Source organism: Anser brachyrhynchus (genome assembly GCF_964034855.1).
Source record: "Anser brachyrhynchus genome assembly, chromosome: 9".
In the NCBI taxonomy this organism is placed as follows: Eukaryota; Metazoa; Chordata; class Aves; order Anseriformes; family Anatidae; genus Anser; species Anser brachyrhynchus.
This window is the reverse complement of record NC_137703.1, coordinates 6876350-6898664: the sequence shown is the minus strand read 5'-3', so window position 1 is coordinate 6898664 and position 22315 is coordinate 6876350. Positions and strand designations below refer to the sequence as shown.

General features: G+C 38.4%; 1 protein-coding gene across 1 annotated transcript in view; it reads right to left on the bottom strand.

Annotated features, from left to right (window-relative positions):
• The window catches only part of LOC308199586 (uncharacterized protein), a 111030-nt gene extending 90331 nt beyond the window's left edge, over positions 1-20699 (bottom strand). The window contains exons 1-6 of the mRNA XM_080603945.1: positions 20579-20699; positions 16772-16930; positions 6840-7174; positions 3670-3759; positions 3102-3170; positions 696-883 (exon numbers count right to left, since the gene is read on the bottom strand). The gene's annotated coding sequence lies outside the window, so the exon portion shown is untranslated. The remainder of the gene's footprint in view (positions 1-695; positions 884-3101; positions 3171-3669; positions 3760-6839; positions 7175-16771; positions 16931-20578) is intronic.
• Positions 20700-22315: the final 1616 nt, after the last annotated feature.

Sequence of the window (22315 nt, the reverse complement as noted above, 5' to 3'; positions counted from 1 at the left end):
TTCATCCTAGTGTTATTTTTCCATTGCCTGCTGGAAGCCTACAAAGACTTTTTCTCCTTTCTCTTTTCCTTTTCTTAAGTGCTGCAGTAGTCAGCAGACAACTAACGAGATGGCAGATGAGTACTGGCAGAGTTGAAACAACATGTTGTATGGGGAGAAAAACATGTAGCAACAAAGTGAGGAAAATCCACAACAGCAACAAAAAGCCTGTGACAGAGAGAGAACGAGAGCACTTCAAATTGACACAGTTAGAGAGGACTTAAGGGTGCTTTTCTTTTAGTACAAGCGCTGCTGTGTGCAGGCACCACTCCCTCTGCTAATTCCTGATGCTCCCTCAGTTGTGCCTGTACAACCTTTGTGTGAATGTGAGGTGAATCAGACCAGGGAATTGATCCAAGTTAAAAATAACCCAGGAAAAATACATAAATAAAAAGAAAAAAGAAAAACTCAAAGCAGCTACCACCAGGGCCAAAATAAATGTCAGGCAAATCACAGCCTCACCAGGGTCTCTCCTGAGCCTGTGGTTTCAGAGCGGTCAGATGGGCATCATGTTTGAGACATGCAGCCTGCACCACCAGCAGCACATATCTGTCCTATCACAGGGCCACGACAGACACCAGCCACAGTAGGATTTGAACTCAAAGTCTAAAATCCAGGACTTAGAGCAATACAGGTGTGAACGTAAGGTGACAAACCATAAATTGAGATGAACCGAGCCTGGGCACAACCCTTCTTGTTGCTGCAACACTTCCATTGTTCAGATAGTTGAGGTGTACACCTGCCGTTTCAAGCTGGACTTCCAGTCACCTCTGATCCCCCACCTGAGGCAGTTCTTCCCAAAAGCAGAATCTTCAAGAATAGAACCCGGAGCACTCATCCGCATCTGCACCATGACATACAGTGTACATAAGGTCAGAGGATGGAAGAAAGTCTGCATCAGGAAACACCTAGTAAGCATTCAGAAACTCCCACAGAGAAGGATGCACCAAAGATAGAATATCCATCAGAGTCTAACCCTTCCCAAATAAAAATGAAACAGATTCTGTTTAAAAAAAAAAAAAAAGCTTTCCTATACACAGGATGGACTCAGTTCTTACCAAGTTAAAGCCTTTACGTGTTAGCAATATAGTTCTCTGAATACAGCAAAGCCTTTTCCCACTTATAACATGATCTTCAGCAAGGCAGTCACTGAGAGTCACCTGCCCATCACAGCACCCATGAATTGTGGAATTTATTACACGGTTTCTGAGCTCCACAGACAATGCTTTCCTGTTGAACAGTCTGCCAGAGAGAAATATCCAAACCAGTACTAGCTCTATAACTAGAGGCCAACTGTTCTTCTTGTCTACAAAAATAATTTATTAGAAGAGCATCATATAGAATCTATTTTGGTGTCTGTCTCCGTGGTTTAGATAACAATTCCTGATGATAACAAGCTCAGCCCTAAATGCACACATGCCATGATCACGCTGTGTAAGTTTAAAAATGCTACTTGTCTGCCTGCCTGTTTAGCTGGCAGTTTTACCCACCAGGAGAGCAAATGATTTAAAACCCAGATGCTGAGCAATTTGAGATGCAGGAGCACCCTACAGTGAAGCAATTATTGCCTTGGAGGGTCTTATTATCCTCATTATGCCATGAATTCTACAAAAAGTAAACATGCCTTCATTATTATATATTTCCCAAACTACTGTATTGTAAAGAGAAGTTTTGAAAAAAGTTTCTCATCCCTAAATGTAAATCTCACCATCTTTTCTCCTTGCTTAGAGAAGCAACAGAGTCCTGCTCTTTCCTTGTCACACAGTATTGGATTCCTTACACCCTACTCTCCCAAAAAACCTAGGCAAGCAGTTGAGGCCTGGGTTTTATATGCTACTGACCACAGAGTACAAATACCAGGTTGCTTGCAGGGGTAAACACCCATGCTGTTCACCCTGACCAGCACTGCTTACTCTTGATAGCCACAACACTTGGTTGTGGCACATGTGGTCAGGTGCACATTAGCCACCGAGCTATGCAGGAAAGACACCAGCACTCTGGTTTAAGAAGAATATAGCCTGCTTTTAAAGTCATTTTGAATCAATAATGTTCATGCAAACTATCTTATGGAATAGATTTCAGAATAAAGAAAAGCATTACTCTTCATCACAGGACAATGCACTTGCACAGCATTATTATCTTGCCGATGCAGTACACTTGCCACATTTCCCACTGTTAATTAAAATGCATTGAGACAAGCGACCTGATGACTTAACCACACACCTACAGCTGCAGATCTGGGACACGTCTTTGGTTTCTTCTGATCACATACAGGTCACCTGAGCATAAGTCAGAAATGCAGCTTTCACATCTGTACAGCACAGCAAGGAGGTGGATCAATAAAATGCCGCGTGAATTAGGCAGAAACGTACAGACTGACTTTAGGAAAATTGCAGTGCCCTACATCATTTCTTGAATGATATTCAAAAGCTTTGCTGAGTGGTCTAAGAACTTCCAAACTTAATGATTAATTGACGTTGTTGTTTAATCTTTACATTGATTACTCTGTGTCCTTCTGTGCAATGCATAAAGGACAGCCATATAATTTAGGACTACTTTGCGTATTTTAGAATAGAGCAAGTAGCCAGTACAGGAAAACACTGAAGTAACAGCCTCACACAAGGTGGTGCATGTGTGCGCCAATTCCACTAAATCAAACATTCCCCTCTACTTTCAGTAACTAGCAGCCTGCTACTCTTAAGATTGAAAACACACATCATAAAAATAAATAAATGTTTGTGTCTGAAGTGCATGGGCAATAGAGTATGTAATAGTTCCAGCAGGTAAAACCTTTATTTCGGAAGATTAAGCTGAGGCATACAGAAGTTGTTGTTTGTTTGCCGAACTACACAATAAATGCAGGGAAAATCACAGGTAGTCCCAGGCACATAATGTTAGTTACAAAGACTCTTTTGAGGATACGTGCCCCTAACCATTGTGCTGTTACTTATCTTAGCTACTGCCCACATTTGTCTGGCTCAGCTCTACCTGGAGAAGCTCTTCCACTTAACATGGTAGTCATGAACAGTGGAGAAGACCGATTAACTATCAGGATTACTCACCACAAAGGTAGAAAATTTGATTCACATTTTTTGATGCACAAGCTATTACACAGAGTAGGACAGGTTCAACTGAAAGAGAAAAAGACCACACACTGATATGATATACAGTCATTTGGGAGTACTTACGGGAAATGGCAATTCAAATTCTCTCACACAAAACAAACTAATTGATTAGATTTTAATTAAAATGGGATTCAACTCTGAGTTCACAAATGCTTCAGATCAGAAAAAAATGTTTTTTTGCATATCACCTATTCTACAAAAAATATTTGTTTATATGTATCAGAAATGCACATCTTTGCTTATATGTAACCATGACATATTAATTAGCTAATACTCTCCAGATAAAAGAAGTGAACTCTGTATGTTTCAAAGTGTTAACCAGCAAGTTATGATAAAGGAAGAGCTCCTGTGCCTCATGAAATTCAGACTGAAAAAAAATAAAAATAAATCAATTCATCTATTTAAATTCAGGTACAGCTCTTTCTAATAAAGAACAGCAATAAATTTAAGATCACACAGTATTTTAACCACTATAATCGAATGTATGAAACTGAATGTAGCTCACGGTCAATTCCAAGTTTCAAATATTTCCAGTATCACATTAGCTGAATCCCAAGACCAGCCAAGTTCCACTTGCTCAGAATCAACAAGCTGCCTAAAAAGAAAGTGCACAGAACATTTTATTACTTGAGTGAAGCAAATGATCTAATCTCTTCATGGGGCACATTCATCATCACCAGGGAAGGAACATAGATGGTAGGAGCCCTATCCAGAAGGCTTAACTTTTGCTGTCGAGTTACAGTGTTCTGCTTTATCAAGCTATTTAGCCCTGAACAAATGCCTAATAAGGGACCAAATCAGTCCTGTAATTAGAGTTAATGTTTTTAGGTGATGTCAGCAATGCCAATGCAGAGAAGGAATATTATTGTAATTTCATTTGGAAGAATTCAGAACTGAAATTAATGCTGGCTGCTTTGCAGCAATCGCAAGAGTGTAACACCCTTCATTCCAAAATGTCCTATAGCAGACACATGGGTTAATATTGAATAATATGTACAACAGTGACAAAGCAAGAACAGTACAAGTTACTTGTTATCTGGATAATTCTAAGACAGGAATATTTAGTTTTCATAAACTGGAAAACAGAATGAACGAGACCTTGTAAAGGGCCTTGTAACCTTTTTCATACGTGTCCCTTCCATGTTCAGCCTGCGTTGCCCAGTGCCTGTCTCTAAGCTCAGGAATAGCCAACAAAATATTTAGAGATGTCGCTCAGAAAATAAGAAGGCAATAATGTGTTTACTGAATTTGTTTATCAACACAAAAAAGTCACTCATCATTGTGAAAAGGGTGTCCGAAGCACAGAGTTATTCAGTCAACTCCCCCCTGCCCAGTCACAAGTAGCATTGCGGCCAGGACCTCACTTTCTCCTCCGCGTTACTTTTCAGGTTCACATGCCTGTCTGCTAGACGTGGGGCTGGCACATGCACCATCCAGGCTTAACATAAGAGAGAAGTCAGGGTCAAAGGGTTTAGAGGCTTACAAAATTCACATGGGGCTAGACCCCAGTATCCCCAAGGTGAGATACACATGGGCTTTATTTGTTTATGCTCCCATAACCACTGTATCTCCTGCCAGAGGCAGGATGTATAGGTTAAATTCTTGCAGTTTCCCCACTCATTTCATATAGTTACTCCTCTCATGGTCAACTATGGAAACATTTACCATCTGTAAACATCTGATCTGTAAACATCTCCCATTATCTCTGGGAGAGGTTTTACTCCAGATCTGCCATTTTCTTCCTGCTCCCATTTGCGTTTAATTGCAGTACTAGGTTATGTGCAGAATGCTTAAGTGAATACCACGTGGTATTCACAAGAGCTAGATGAGACAGCTCAAAAAACAGTGGAGGAAAAAAGTGCATAGCAGGAAGAAAAACATCTGTTTAGGAGAATAGGAAATGGAAAGAAATGCTGAAATGGCTCACACTGGTATGCATTAGCTACACTTTAGCGCTTGTACTCCATTACTAGTCATTGCAGCAAACATGCGGTAACATGGCATTTTTATTCTCCAACGCTGACCTTTAGGACAGTTAAGTGACACTACTCTTTTTGTACGTTAATACCACCTCTTCTGGACAGAGGCTGACCAAGCTGTTGTACAATAACTTTTTGAATTATATTAACTTCATTTTGAGTCTGACCTCTGAAATGTACTCAGCGCAAAAGAAGTTAAAACACGTTCTGTGCATAAAAAATTCACTGCTGGACCCTGAAAGGAAAGCGGTCTAAGAGCTCTTCTGACAGGTCACCAGATGGAGCGGAGACTCTCTGGGCCAGGGCTGTGCTGCATTCTCAACACAGTAACTGAAAGGGACAGCAAAATGATAGATGCCTTGGCTGAGCATCAAGATGAGCTGTTGTTCTCTCAGAAAATCAACAAAAAGATCATCAGGCATTCTCCGTTAGTAGAAGCTACATGATCAAAATGCAATTTAAGATGTTAATCAGAAAATGGAACAATAAACTGAAGCACAGCAGTCCCTTTCAGTCTTGCTGCCATTGCAACCTATAAGGGTTTTGCCACTGAGTTCAACAAGAGAAAAATCAGGTAATTATAATGTTTGTGGCTTATAAAGCCCTCTATGTGGACTAACAAAGCTCCTCAAAGGGAAGCACTTCAGGGACTTCTCTACAGCGTCCTTCTACAAATTAATGTGTTTTAGTTATGGTACAACTTTGATTAAAAACATTAAAATGAAAGAGTTGAAAATAAACATTTCGAGGGCCTTAAATCTTTTGTACTGGTGTATAAAGCTTCTTTACAGAAACAGAGAAATTACCTATATTAAATTATAGCATTATTACTATCCTACTTATAAACCTGCAGAAAAAGTAGAAAACAGAAAAGCCTTTTAAATTTTTTTGTTTGTTTTAATTATTGTAAAAACAACCTTTTCCAGAACAGCATTTGAGATACTTAAAGTTAAGAATAAGTCTCACTGATTTGAATGGAAACTAAAAAGATTCCTAAAGTTGTGATTTCAACTTAAAGTTGCAGTTTCTGAAGCACAGTTTAGTGATTTTTTTTTTTAATCAATGTTACCACTGATTCTACTCAGACGTATACAAGCACCTAAGTTTCAGTACACATTAGTTGTAACAGAGCTGAAGACATTCTAAAACATTTTAAAACTCAGGGTAACACTGTTTTTATCTATATGAGGATATTTAACAAAGCTTTGCCCAAAGCACTGGGCAAACTAGTGCTATTGGCATCACAACGGCATTCCTGTGCTTTTGGGCACAGCCATCACACAAAAGCACAATCTCAGACAATGGTAAAAGCCAATGTTTGAGATCGTAACTATATGAAAATAAGCAAATGTTTTTCTTTTCTTTATAAGAAGTCGATACAAACATTTTATCCACCCATAGACCATACAGCACAGGCTGTACTAACGCGATCTTCCTTGATTTTTCTTCTTTTGGCAAAAAAGAAGAGGGAAGAGAGCACAGATTAAATGGAACTACAAGGAAATTTCTGGTAAAAACAAAACAAACAAACAAAAAAACATAAGAAAAAGCAAATAGTAATCTCAAAAATATAGCAATAATTTTGTACTGCGGACTCTGAAACAGAAATGCGGACTCCCTGGCCAGGTAGTCTCTATTGCTGTTGGTTACACAGACCTAGGTAGAATGTGAGTATGAACATCCAGAGATACCGTACCTTTTGTCTTCAAGCTTCTGTGCAGATTTTCTGTTACAGTCAGCCCACAAAGAGAAGAGAGAGCATGGAGAGGTATGCAACAGACATGCTGCAGCTTCAGAGTCCCAAAATGCAGATGCACACACCTGCTTCATGCCAACCCTTTGCCACAGGCTGTGTGAAATCCTAGTTGTCTAGATCCTTACAAAGCACCACTGAAGGGCCACACTAGCAGATGGCTACGGGACAGCTCTTCAGGTGGGTTCAGTATTGGAGAGGGCTGACCAAGGGGTTTTAATGGTGTGGCTGTCTTTGATAAGGGTGCAGCTTCATTTCCAGAAATACGGTGCATAAGCCTAAACAGGAAACAAACTGTTGTGAAAACATAGCATTCTTCTGGGGCATTTCTTGTTAGGCACTTCTCCTATTTTCTACTCCTTTGTGCCTTCATGCCTAAAATGCAAATAATTTTAAATTCCTGAGTATTAAAAAAAAACACACAACACAACTGGGTAATAACATCTGTGGGGACATATCTGGGCAGGAGCATGTACACTTAGAGGAAGAACTGCAAACTAAAGAGACTACAGTAGGAGGCTGAATTTAGGACTGAGTTTACATTTAATTTGAGTGGTGAAAGGAGCAATTTCCAGGTTCAAGGCCATGTTGTATGTGGATATACCCCAAATCCTTCATTATCTATAAAATAAGTCCCAGAATAACCCGTGCAAAATTATGGCTGTACTAGAAAGGGCTGGACTGTGGCTAAGTGCTCATAAATCAGACAAAAAAAATGAACATAAAAATTGTAAATTTTAACCTGGCACATTTTGGATTTACAATAACTCTCAAATCATGGCTGTCCGTTTTCACTGGGCTGGTTTAACTTTGTGTTTTTACAGAAAGGAGAAAATGATGCAAGATCATTTCCCATCAACATCTGTCTAAATTAGTACAGCAACCTCTATATCTATACATCTATAGATATATGCTATACATACCCTACCTATACATCTTTATATTTGTAATTTACTACAAAATTCCTGAATTTTTCATGACTACAAGCGTGAAAGTGAATATTAACAATATCCCCCAAAGTGTTTCAGACCCGATGCAATCATTTCTATGGAGCCATTAGGTTTCATCATTTCCACAAATTCAGTCTCCATGCAATGGGTTCTTTATTAAAGGGTATTTAATTACCTGATAGGCTATAACGGCTCCTCTGCATCAATAGTAAAGTCAATAATCTGCATTTTTTTTAAACCTCTCTAAATATCCACTGACACAATAGGTTGTTGCAGTCCTTAGTCCTTCAGGCCCACTGGACCTCTAAAATAAAAAGGTTTGAAGCTATTAAATATACACTTAACATGATAGAATGTTATGAGTCTATTGGAGGTCAATGCCGTAAAATTATGCCTCTAAAAATCCTCCTCAGAAAGTAATTTATGGCATAGAATATGTTTATTAAAAGCCCCTGACTACAGATTTATGTGATTTTATGTGAAGACTGCAATTGAGTATGCTTGGGGATCAGTCCCGCAAACACTTTCCATGAAGTTCAAAGCTTATTACCCTACATAATCCCTCCTGGAGTCAACTGAAATACTCCCAAGAGTAAAGTTACTCATACTAAGTATTTGTAGTTTCATGCCCTTAAACTTGTTTCCACAGTGCTGCTTCAGATTCACCGTGTGATCTAGCAAGTCATTTGATTAGCTGTGCTTATGCGAGAAAGAGAATCATTTCGTGGGCAAACAATAAGACAAACTCTGCTTCTGGTATGTACTTAGATGCACAGAGCTATCGGTGCTAATTGTTAGTATTTCTGCAACTCTGTTTTTATTAACCAGCTATGTCAGTGGAGACCAGTTAAAGAAGAAGATGTTCTCAGATCAAATAAGGTTTTGAAATCCTTTTAGGACATACCTCAAAAAAAGTAATAGTTCCTCCTATCCTATGCCCCAAATCCCTTCCTAAATTTCAAACCCAAATCAGCCAGACAAGGCTAATTACAGATCATTTGTTGTGCAATGCATATTAAAGAAAGGTACTGCTTTCCTCCTGAAAATGTTCATGAAACATTATCAAAAAATTCTTTTCCCTCACTGACTATCTATGCCATCCTGGAAAGTATTTCCCAAAAGTCACTCCCTTCATGCTGCTGGAGTGGCTGGTTATCACTGTACATCGTAAAGAGCAAGAGCTGTTAATGAACTGCATAATACTGTTTTCATTTCTGTGTTTGGATAAACTGTGGGAGGAATAATATTTACACTAATTTCAGATGTAGCTTTCAGTGTATACTAAGGAAACAATATGTTCTCCCCAGCCTAGCATGGGAGAAAGCTTACCTCCCAGTAAGTTAATGCAGAGGTGATTGGCAGCTAAGCTTACAGGCTGGTCAGCAGCCTCCCAGATGGGGAATGGTCCCACTTACTCATGCCTGAAGGACATTACTGTATAAAAATTAGAAAAGGCGACCAGCAATACTCAAGGAGCAGTGCTAATCTCCATTCCATTTCTAGTCCAACAAAACTCTTTAAGGGTGAAATACTGGATGGAAAAATTAAGATCTCCCCACATTAACAGCAGGAAGTTTGCATTTGCTTGTAGGTTTGACTCAATCTCATACCAAATTCTTCAGCTGTCTGGGATTTTGCTTGAGTACTGAGGTCCACCTACACAGCTGTGCCACTGTGTTAGGAGGGTAAGGAAGAGGGGATTTTGGAGCTCACTTAGACATTCACCAACACACAGGATTTCCTTCATTTCTGTACACCAGTCTTCAATCCTAGTACTGTGCTATGAGTACTTGGGAAAAAAAATAATAAATGTCTTGCCAAAAACAAGACAAAAACACAATAGAGCACCAGACTTCCTATTTAGGAGCATGATTTTTACTACAGGAGAAAAGCAGCAAACTTGCTCATTCTTGTCTCGTTACTGTAACTTCTGACTTTCTACTTTTTTGTGTACGCGCACATGTGCTCAACCAGAGGACAACGAAAAATATCACACCCAGCCAGGTGAATATTGAGCCAAGTGTTAGTTAGAACTCAAGAATATGCTTTTGGTAGCATGGTTTCCTTATAAACATTTTGAACTTCTGATAGGAATAGAATTTTCTTTTCTAGATGAATATGACATTTTGCCATTAGTAACTTGCTAATAACAAATAGATTTTGCAAGACTCATGCTGCAGACATTAGAATTAGACTTTATTTTAATGTAGACAAAATCCTTCAGAGGAAGCACACTGACATAACTCTACTGACTAAGCTGATACACAACAGTGTTTGAACGGTCCTGTGCTGCACTGTAGCAAAGCTGGGATAAATGTTATCACCAATAGAAGTGCAGTCATGCAGTCTACTCTGCACACAACAACTATACCTCCCAGCCTTCCGTTGAGCCTCTTCTACGCTGAATTTCATGGAAGACCCATCTAATCCATGCCCACCAAAAATCTTCACTTTCTATATTCATAGCTTGTCTTTCACCTCAAAGCTGTTAGCAAAGCCCTGAGTGGATTCATCATAAAAAGTAACATATTACCATAAGCTAGGAAAGGATTTTCAAAGAATTGTGCTACCAGCTGATAAAGGATTTGGGAGACTGTAAATCTTGCGTTATTTATGTAATACACTGTACATGAGAAGCTGGGTTAACATGGGTATGTACCACTATGAAATCTTTGCCTTTAGGTAAATATGACAACTAAAGAGAGAAATTCAGCTATTAAATTGCTCCAGTCACAAGCCAACATCTGCTAGGCCTAGAAGCACAAAACTTGCAACAAACAACATGGTTAACCTTTTAGTGAGGAAAGAGAAGCTAAAAACGTAATCCTGTGATTAAATTTGTGTAGGAAGAGTCTCGGATCTACGCCACTCTGTAGTGTTATTAATGTTACAGCTGGACAAAAGGGTCAACTCGTGTAACTTAATCATCATCTACAGCATACAAAAGGAAACACTTTTTACCAACTTATTATCCTTGATCCCGATTTGAAGAAATATGTACTGGAAATTAAGGAAGATTTTAAAGTACTAACTGAAAACACAGGGCTCCCCCCTGCCTTCAAGCCTGCAAGTGAAAGGGGATACACCTCAGGAAACCAAAATCAGGAGCAGGTAACAGCTTCTTTAATATGATCCTGTTGAAATTCAGAGAAATTCATCTCAGAGAACAGAAACCTCCTTTAGGAAAGAAAGAGATTTATGCCCACACATGTTAGGAGAAACTGAGAGCACCACTGAACAACAGAAGAGGAAAAAACAACTCACTGTACCACTGGGGCTCTTGAAATTTCTGAACTTTCATGCATTTTTGGCTGCAGAAATTGTTTGTCTGTGAAAATAGGGCACAGCAAATTGCATAGTACAACACCAGTTGCTTGGCACTGTTTACATGCTCCCTGGGTAGAGCTCTCTCCTTTCATATCCTTCTGGAGCCCTGTACTAATTTCATATATACGCTAAGCTACAAAGAAACTAAGAAAGAAATCCATATTTTGCTGCTGGTTTGTATGTTAGAAATGTTGGAGCATGGATTTTCTTTTTATGGTATTTACAGCATGTGGATATTTGCTGAAAGCTAAGCCAGGCATAAAACAAATAAGGGTTTTGATTCTCCTTTTTACTTGCATTGACAAAACCAGAAGCGTAATTTCTTTGACTTCAGACAAGTTTTTTCTTATTTACATTGGCATAAAGTGAAACTACGATTCTGTAAATCATGAAACTACAGAAGTGAACTATGAGTCTAATAATCAGAAGAATCTGTATTGACAGCTAGTGTGTAAGAGAACTCAATAGTCCAGAACAACCGCATCTTACAAACCTGAAGATAAAAAATGCAGTGCTTGGGAATGTGTTAAGTTTTGCTTTCTTTCATAGCTAGAATTTTTTTCAAGTGAAACTGTGGATAAACACTGGTGGCATAACAGTGATAGAGCCAGCCAAACTACCTACAACGTGATGCTCTTCCCTGCTCCGGACACAACTCCTCTCTTCCCTAGGAACAAAAACACTGTAATGTCACAGCCTACTCTGATGTAAATTACAATCCAGGAGTTGGACACAACAAGGTTTAGTTTCATGATAAGCAAAACTAGGTTGGAAAACACTTACAACAAAGCAGTGTTGTCAGGAAATGCCACTCACTAAACCCAAAATGTTTTGCCCAAAGTTTCTCTCTCTGAGATTCACACATATTTTTGATTGAATTCCTGACAGACTGTTGGAGAGCCCGGTACTTCTACACTGTGTCACGCCAGGGAATGAGCTAAACACACTCTCACACATTCACTGCAATATTGCTGACAGATTCAGGTTATCCGTACCACAGTGCCAAACTTCATGTCAGGGATTTGTAAAGAAGGCCTAGGACCTTTAGCACTTTAGCCTTACAGTTCAGTTCCACAACAGATATCCACACATATGAAATTATTAAAAAAAAAAACCAAACACCTTTAACTGCTTAGAGCTTATAAATAAATCTACATTAAAAGCTTATGTTATGGTGCATATATGCTAAGTTATTTTTATAAGAAAATCCTAAAGAAAGACACAGCAGAACTGAGAAAGAAGCTGAGACTTCTCACAAACAGTAGAATAATCTTACAGGCAAATAAACATCTATTTTAAGATAAGCAATAAGGTGGAGAAATCTTTTTTCCAGAGAAGAAAATTAAGTTATTCTGAAAAATTTCAGGTATTCCTTAATCAACATCATGTTTCTGATTCAGATTAAGGATCTAGACCTGAAAAGGATGTTAATTCTGTACGGCATCTTTTGGGGCTTCTTGGAGCCTGGAAGCTCTCAGACAATCACCAAGTATTGTCCCAGGTTCCCCACTCAACAGCAGCAGTAGAAGAAACCGCATCAAACAGTTACAGCCTGAGAGTTTGCTTCAGTTGAGATGATCCATAGCCTGAGGCTCAGTTGCATCTAGAAACCTCTAAAACCAGAACTGTGGTCAACTCTTTAACATTTAGATTTAAAGGCACAAGTCTGGAAGTCCCACCCTGAAAGATTGCCCTGATAAAAGCAGAGCAACAAAGCCCAGAGACTGTGAGCCCTGAGTATTAGTGGTGTATCTGACAGGAGCCTTATGGATGCATCAGATTACAGCAGGTACCCCAAGGACGTCTAAGCCATATAACTGGATATAATAAAGCTCACTCTGCCCTCTCCACTCCCCAATTATATAATCCATTTGTGCAGCCCTATGGATTATATTCAGCCTGTTCTAAATTTATACCCTTTTTAAGCACCAAGGTATAATTAAGGTAAAGAAAATCAAACCCTATCAAGCTGTCCATGCAGAGAACTCTCAAGTGACTTTCTAGAAATGCACATTGATTTTATTGGAAAGCTTCTGAATAAATTATCCCTAGCATGGAGCTGTAAGCAGCTGCTCAGTTGTCCCACCACCAGCTACAGGCCCCCTGTCCTCGCAGGAGGTGGTAGGGACACCTCAGCACCTGCCCAGCGCCCACACGGGCTATTAGCAATAGTACACTTGCAAAGTGTTCCAGGGGTTCAGCCACTCACATTTTACAGCAGGGTTTATAGGTAATTTCAGGTACAAAAAACTTTGTTTTAAGGAGTATAAATATCTTTCTATAATGGTGGCCACTTAATTAACAATAGGTTGCACCATGTGTATCACCTTCATCTTAATACAGCTGGAGTATTGGGCACTTCGTCAACTGCTCAACTCCTTGAAAAGTTTAAGGTTTTACAAGTGTCTTTTCCCCCTTTATTAGTTGTACTTTTTGATATACTCTTTTCATCTAACTCCATTTGCTTCTCTATTGGAAACCCTCCGAGACTACAAATAACTGAAGGTATTATCTCTTGTAAGAGCACATTTTAGTCACCAGTGGAAAAGAATTATTTTTTTTAAGAGACTAGCTACATTTCTTTATTCTTGTTTTCTTGAAGGTAAATCCTAATATTAGGCTTTTTAAAATTCCATTTCTACTACAGGCTAGAAATATGATTGTTCCTGCTCCAGAATGTGAAATGGTCTAACACAAGAGAAAACATCTTTACTGAACCCATTTTTAGAGAATAACTGCTCAGATGAAAACCTCCAGCATTTAAATTATACAGACAGCTGTCAGGGTGCAGCATTCAGATTATATTGTTAACTGCTGTACATCAGTTCTCATTTTATGCACAGCTACATCACTGTGCTCTTATTGCATCAGCACGGTAGCATGGGACCCTCCAGCTTTATAAGATAAATTGTTAAAAACAAATGCTAATTCTGCTTTCTGTCCTCTAGAGCCACAACAAAGACTTAAATATTTTATTTTGTACTTAAAAAGGTGGGATAATAGGTTTCTTTTCATTCTCTCTCACCAAATACTGCAGGAATCCAACAGTAGTAACAAAATCAGTGAAATTCTCCTTCTCATCATCATCAGTTTCTAGTAGGTGTCACTGATTTGGCCCAGCACTCAAAGTCCCTGATTTTCCATGTGAGCTGACACACCAGATGGCTGCAGATTCATCCTCTGCTTTAGATCTGCCCTTGCCTGAAGCTATCTCCAGTGCTCATCCTTTGTGTCTACTCTGTAAACAAACAAGCAACTGACTGACTGAAGAAAGCAAATTTCCAGTCTGATTCCTGTGAATGCACTGCAAGTCACACGTACAGCATCGCTGGACTTCCACGTACACTTATCAATATATGATCACTGCTGCCTACTGTGACATGAAAACATGCAGCTCTAAATACATGGTGCAGATGAAAAGCATTGTGTTTTGTAGAAGGCTTCAAGCCCACACAGCTCTTCATGTTCACACAGCCAGAACGTGGTGCCCAGTTCTGTCTTTTGCTTTTCCTCTCCTTGTTCCACCCCCTAGGTTTCTTACCCAGCCCTTGTTCTGCAAGGATGCTGGAGCAATGCATTGCAACAAAAACCATATAGTTTGAAATTACTTGTAATTGCTAATGTTAATATTTCACTGGATAAGAAAATAACCTTTGAGACACCACAAGAAGATCTGAAATACTGTTTTTCACATCCTGCTATGATAGTTTCTGCATTTGTAAATATATTTTTCCTAATAAACTCCTGAGTCATTTGAGAAGCTCAGTTCCACATCCCATAATTAATTCCAATTTCTGTAAGAAATATTTTCAAATTAAGGGTGACAGTTTTTGAAAGATCAGATTGAAGATTTGCTAGATCAGTAAGACAGTGGATATTCAAAAGTTACTGTAAATCATTAATTATCTGACTTCTATTTCAGCATGGTAGGGACACTAATGGAAAATCCTAATGTATATTCTCTCTTGAACCTTACTAAGTTATTTGTTTTCAGAAGCTGGAATTACCAGTTTATCACCACTTTGATACCAGTAGATAGTAAAGTGAGCTATCTTTGTCATAATAGTGAAAATCACACCCCTAGGCTGGGAGACCCTGGCCCAGCAGGGGACCCTGATGTGCAGCATGATTCTGTCATGGCAGCAGTACACTACATGCGTAACCCCTCAGAGGCTAGGGGACTGTACAAACATGTGAAAGCATTGATCAGGAATTGTACAAATTGTGGCGTGGAAAGTCCTAAGGCATGCTTGGGAAACCACCTGGTACCCCAACTTGCACAGCTCTGAAATAAACAATACTCAACCTGGTGTGTGGATCACACACCGGGTAACAAATCCAAAGCTTTTATCAGACAACAACCCGTGATGAACATTATACACAACATTTCTGCTCTCTAGTTGCATTACACATTAGTGGCTCTAATTGATTTGGTATTAGTCTTGCATACTTGACTTTGTTTAACGGGTTGTGCTGAGTGAGCAGTGAGCATTGTAAGTACTTGTAAGCTGATATGTAGACACATCTCTGCTGTCTTGAGCTGGCTCTGCATGAGATAATTCTGTAATATCCCTTTACTATAATGTTTTCTTGGAATATTTTTTGTGTATGTATCAGTTCAATTTATTTATGAAGTATTTAATATTTTTTTCCAGTGTCCTGAATTTTACTTAGAGATGTTCACATGTTCATTTATTCCTAAGAGAGATGAAGATCTAAGACCCAACAAGCCTTCCTCTAGTAACAACAGGTTGCTACTGATGCAAGCAAGTAATGGTCATCTCAGGTGAAGCGTGTAAAACAAGCTATCATGAAACCAGTGCAAAAACAAAGCTAAAGGACGAATTTTGTCTCTGTAGACAGGACAATACTTGAGGCAAGACTGGATATAATAGGCAGAGGTTCCTCCCAAAAGCACCTCTGTTGCAATATTAATGTTTGCCATCTAGGTCATAAGAGGTTACACAGTGGAAGTAAGAGTTGGGAGAATCAATACAAAGACTGATTTAACAGGTACATTTGTACCTCAGTACAAATCTGAGAGGCACTTTGGCTGTGGCTCTAACATTTAGGATGCACCAGTGGATTGGGCCACCCTTTATAACCACTGGTTTACTAGCTTCCTAAAAATAAAGCTAATGTTTCCCCAGTTTGGGACTTCTCACATTGCTGCAAATACTCTCTCTTTTTAGGGCAACAGAAAAGATTACCAAGAATCTCTATATTTCTGCTGCATTTCTTGCCCTATTTAGATTTAAATAATAATAATAATAAAAGAAAATAAAAAAGTATGTCATGCCGAAGAAGCACAGAATATTATAAAGCAAATAGAAAAACTACACAATGGAAGGATGAGCTAAAAAATCCTGAGAAGTCAAAACTGGCTATGAATAAAGTTTTCAGAGCAAGGAAACAAAAACAATAAAGTCTCCTTCAGGTGTATAAAGTGGAATGAAGCTAACAACAGAAGACATTACACCATGGCAGTATATTTGAAGAAACTTAATAAAGAAGGAGGATAATATAGCCCCGGAATTAAATGAGGTCCCTGTAGTGTTTGCAGGAGCATTTGGAGGAAGCAATAAACAGCACACTTACATTTTTTCAGAAAGTATTATGCCTAAAGGCCATCAGGTTAATGTTCAGACTTTATGAAAAAATGTACATACACCAGAGGGTTAGAGCACACATCAGACTTCTTCACACTGATTTTTGGAGGGCAAGAGGGTTCCTTCAAACTGAAAACTCATTCAAATGCTGCAAGACAAGATGAGATGGAAGTAAGTATAAACTATTTCCTCTCTTAATTGAATTTACATTTTCTTCAGCAAGGTGAGCTGGTTGAGTCCAAAACAAACAAAAAAAAAATCCTTTTTTTTTTTTTTAGTATAAGTTCCACTATTTTGAAGACAACTACTTTTAGCGTAAAAAAAATTGTCATTTTTCTTAATGATATAGATATGTATATTTCCCCCCAAACACTTTGTGTGAGCCAGCTTTCCAGGTTAGCCCCCAAAGAAGCCAGCCTCAGCAAGAGGGACACAACAGAACCCTCCAGGCTGTGACCCCAGGGTTGAGCTGCAGCCCCCAGAGGCACTGGGCTCCCCTCTCCATGGCTGCAGGGATGAGGGGCTGGGAGGAGCCGGACAGAGGATTTCTCTCTCAGGCAGAGGTCAATTAGAGGCATGGTACTGCGAAATACTTAAAATCAGAGGATTTTCAGGGCTTTATCTGCAAAGTAAATACCACCAGAATATTTCTGTTTGGCTTCAATAAGCAGCCCAATTTCCCCATATCTTACTATTACTAAATTTACTAAGCAAACACCGCATGTTATGGAATAAATACCTAGATCCAGTGTCCCTGAAATCAGTGGATGTTTTCCATTGACAACTGTGGGCTTTAGATTATAGCCCCTTACGAAGACATTACCTATTTCAAATGACCTCTTATTATGCAGCTGAAAGCAACTGGAGATAAGACATTTTTGGAGCTGATAAGAAGCTTCCAGAGCAGTGGTTCTTAAAATTAGAGTTGCAGCTTTAGGGTGGGGTGTGAAGAGGTTTTCTGCTGGGTCACAACACATTCTACAAACTTAAGATCTCATTGTAAAGGAAATTACTTCTAGCTCTTCTGGCAACAAAGATAACCTTCAGAATGTAAATATCTGAAGCAGTTAGGTTTATTGAATATACAGTATCAGGGAATATCCAGCTCATGATGCTTTCTACAAAGACAGGGAAATTATTCTTTTCTGACTCCATAAATACAAAATAACAAAATTGAAAGCATTGAATATAGGTACAGTTCAGCCAGTCATGATGTAGTAGACTATTTCAACGGGGTTTCTGTTGTTGAAACAGCACCAAAGTTTCTGATACAGCTCAGAGTATAGGTATGCTGTGAATGACTACAGGAAGAGGGTGGCTTGAATTTAGAGTTGCCTGAAGATTACAGTTTAAGTCTCAAATACCCTGATTGATTAAAGAAGAAAAAATTAAGAAGTGGGAGACTACAACCTACCACTTTTTTAAAAGTTGTAATGCAGAGTAGAATCGAAATAGTCATGGAGAAGTTTCATAGGAAATGGAAGGTTCACTGAAGTTAGAAGGGCAAAAAACAAAATAGCTTACTCCTTCACCAAAACCAAGCACGTATTCATCCATGAATATCCTGCTATCAGGGGATAAAATTTCACTACCCATAAGAAGATATCCTTTAAGATGACTGGTAATACACTTCAGGGAATGAACTACATATGTACTTTCCAGCCTATATAGCTAAAACTGAAAAGCTGTAATTTAACTCAGAAGCACTGGTCATATACAACAGACATCAGATGACGCAGTACTTGTTCTCCTCATTAAAAACACAATCTGACGCCCATTAAAGTTAACAGATACTATTCCTGCAGTGTTTTCATGTAGGGAGAGAAGGGATTTTGTTTGTTTTTTTAAAAAAAGACTTGAATTCCCTGTGTTCAAACTGAAATTAATACATAAATCCTAATCTCTCCTGAAGTATAGACTTTCTCCTACCATAGATCAAAGCATTTATTGCTTAAAAGTTATTTGACCCCTGGATTGTGGGTAACTAATCAATGATAAAACAGAATGGGCATTACAAGAGAATAAATATTAGAGGAAAAGTCATCATATAGGGAAAAGAAACACATATGGAGAAACAAGTAGACCAAATCAGTGCCTAAAGCACTGAATGACATGTTCTGATCCCAGTAATTTACATCAGCCAAGCACTTGGTCCAATATCACTGAACTGGGCTGTTACCACAGAAAGGATAGAGGAATTCAAAAGAAATCTAGTGAGCGCTTTAAAGAGACAAGGGAAGTTAAAAAAAAAAAAAAAAAAAAAGAGCAGTTCTGAGAAAAGGAAAAGGGAACGAACCTGAGATAACAAGTGGCCTTTTCCTGCTCTGTAGATTTTCCAAGAATAAACCTATTTAAGGAATAAAATTATTGCAAATCTGTCCCTACACTTACTGTAGTGATAATGAAAGCCATTAAAATGAATATTTGATAAATGAATAAATGAATAAAAATGAAGGGAATAAATGAATGGTAAATGAATATAAATACTAAATGGTAAAAATTAAATGAATAATTCCCTTAAATGAGTAAATCCACCATGCTTCAGTTTGTTAGTGCTCTGTACAGATTACATCCCCCTTAAATGGCATCTTGAAAGAAATTTACATTGCACCAGAAAGATATACATATATACCAGGGCTTACCAACATAACAGAACGTAAATATCTGCATGTGTGTCTTTGCTCAACTTCCTCAACACACACAAAAAATAACAGCTATTTAGAAATCAGACTTTACAATTAGTAACTGTTGCAGAAGCACCAGTATCTCAATTTTTGCCTGAGCTGTTGAACTCCCTTCTAGTGACTGCATTTCCTGTACTGTTATTTATGAAACATTGGTATTCTTGGTATTGTACAACATACAAATATTGCTATGTTCAGACAGCATTCAGTGTAGAAGTCAGAAAGGAAGACAAGAGTTGAAGAGAGGGTGATAGGAAGGTTATTCCACGTATCAGTGGCTCTAAGTGTAAAGAGGAAAAAGGAAGAATTGACATGGCAATTATTCAATATACAAAGGAAGAAATATTCCAAACAGTAGGCCAGAGCCAAATAGACTGCAGGTAGGGAGAAAGAATAGATATGCAGGGCCAGATAAGCAATTGAAAGACAATGACAGGGTCAAGAGAAAGAACTATTTTTCAGAAGTCAATACAATTAAACTAGAAGTAAATTCCATAATTCACGTTGCTAATACTGACAACATAAACCTCTGCAGGGCCCAATCTGCAGTCATTCCTTAACCCAGGGCCCCAGTCATTCCAGCTGGAGTTGTCAACCAGAAAATTGAACCCCATCGCCTTTCATTCCACTAGCATCATCACTTGTGCGCAACCGCCTCCTTTAAGTATTTCTAGCGCAACCTGCTGCTAGAGCTGAAAGTAGAAGTTTGACCACAGGCCGTGCAGGAACTACTGAGAGATGCTTGCTTGATGTTGTTTAAAAGGAAAAAAGTCTGGGAACTTTTAATCATTTTTAGCTGTAAAAAATTAATCTGTCCTTCTGCTGTACAAGATGTTCCTCTTCTATTGTTAAGTTCTGCATGCCCTGCAGAAGCCTAGCACCTAGTTATCAAGGAGCATGACAGACAATACTGACAAAACCCCACAATATACATTAGTATATGCCCCCTGAACCTCCTTAAAAGGTGAAATAAGGAATTTCTTCAGTTCCTCTAACCTTAGCACCAGACGTAGTCTACTTACAGTCCTAAACTCTAACCTAAACTTTGGTTTAATAAACCAAACTTAAATTCTGCTGCTGAGTCATCTAAGTCTCAAAATAATTCTGCATACCTGGAAGCCTGAAAAAAAGACATGAAGCATCAGTCCCATTTTGAATGGTTGCTGCATTTTTTTTTTTATTTCACTTCAATTCTCCTCTCATCCATTGGAGGAGATGCAGTAAACATACCAGACACCTAGAAAACAGCCAAAGCCATCATGTGCTTGTAATATAGCTGCACCCCGCTTTGGGATTAGCTCTGCACAGCTGCCATTGTTTGGTCACTAATGTCATTGCTTCTTAAGTAGGTCTCACTGGGGAATCAGATCTGTTTTTTTGGTAGCTACTAGGTTAAACCTATAAACTTAAGTCACTAAAAAGACTCATAATGAAGTCCCTGTATTTTGAACTAGAGTTTCTAATTCCGGAAAGTGTTTTTTTGCTTTGCTGTTTCTTTAAGAGAACTTGAAGTTAGTCACCCAACAGAAGTCTTTTACTTGTCAATTTGTAATACCCACCTACTTGATAACTTGCGTAGTTTCTGTACCCCAGTCCTGAAAATAACTATTATAATATATATATATATTTACATCATAACAAATAAAAGTTCAAATAAAAACAGTCTTCATAAAAATGACTGACCAGTCTTATGATGGATTCATATCCCCTTGGAAGGCCAAGGAAGGAGCCAAGGCCTGCATCCCAGTATCTCCTAGCTTTGATGTTTAAAATGAAATTACTAGGTTAAAACGATCAGACATCAATTCATCTGTAACAACAAATAGATAGGATGCTCACAATCCATTAAGCAGGATATGCTTTGCTCTGTTATTTCCTCATTCTAACTCTGGCTAGTAAATACTTGGTATCCTGATATCTGTTTCTCCTTCTCTCTACTTATCTATCCATCTATCTTCTTGGTAAATTTACAAAATTGAAGTTACATTGGATTTCATAACTGCCAGAATGCCTGTTAGTCTTATACCCTCAGTTTTATTTGATTGGCTAACTTGTTTTTGAAGTAATAGCTGAGAAAGGCATTTTAATAGTTTTAATTATCTAAACAACTCTAGGAAATATTTTTACATTATCTTTGTTATGATTCTATTGTCTGCCACTCCCCGAACCTGTTGATATCCCTCAAACACTTCAACTGTTTAAGTTAAAACAAGATTGATTAGAAAAAAATACAGAAATACAAAGCACCATGCCATCTTATTTACTCATTCAATGCCAAAAAGCCATTTTATGCTCCTCATTCCCTTTAATAGCTGTTGACTGAAATGTTGCATCAGTACCAATTATGGGGATTTGCAATGGTGAGAATGGTGGAGAAGCAGGGAATGAGATTTCATGATCACATCAAAGCCATAAATATTGTCAGTCTTACTGTTCGAATGTCCCTTAAGCTTTATTTAATGGTTACTTGATTACTAAAAAATCTTTCAGATTCATTTAATTTTTAAGAATGTGGCATTGTTAGTTTGTTGCAAGTTTTTTTTCTTTTTTTTTTTCTGTTCTTTTTTTTTTAACAGCGAAGTTATACATTATGTGGCATGAATTATAAAGCAGTTGTCATGGAGATATTGCTAATGCAGGAGAATATATGCTCTCTGCTTTGAAAACTGCGGAGCAGATCTGTTTACAAGCACCTTTTCTGAAAGCCTTGCAACTGGTGGCTAGGGTATTACCTGTATAGCTCATTGGACTGTGCCTGGGCATTATGTTACAGCAACGATACAGCCAGGTAGCTCTCACTTTACACCTGCACAGACATTACTGGAAATTTTGGTAGTATTCAAAGACAG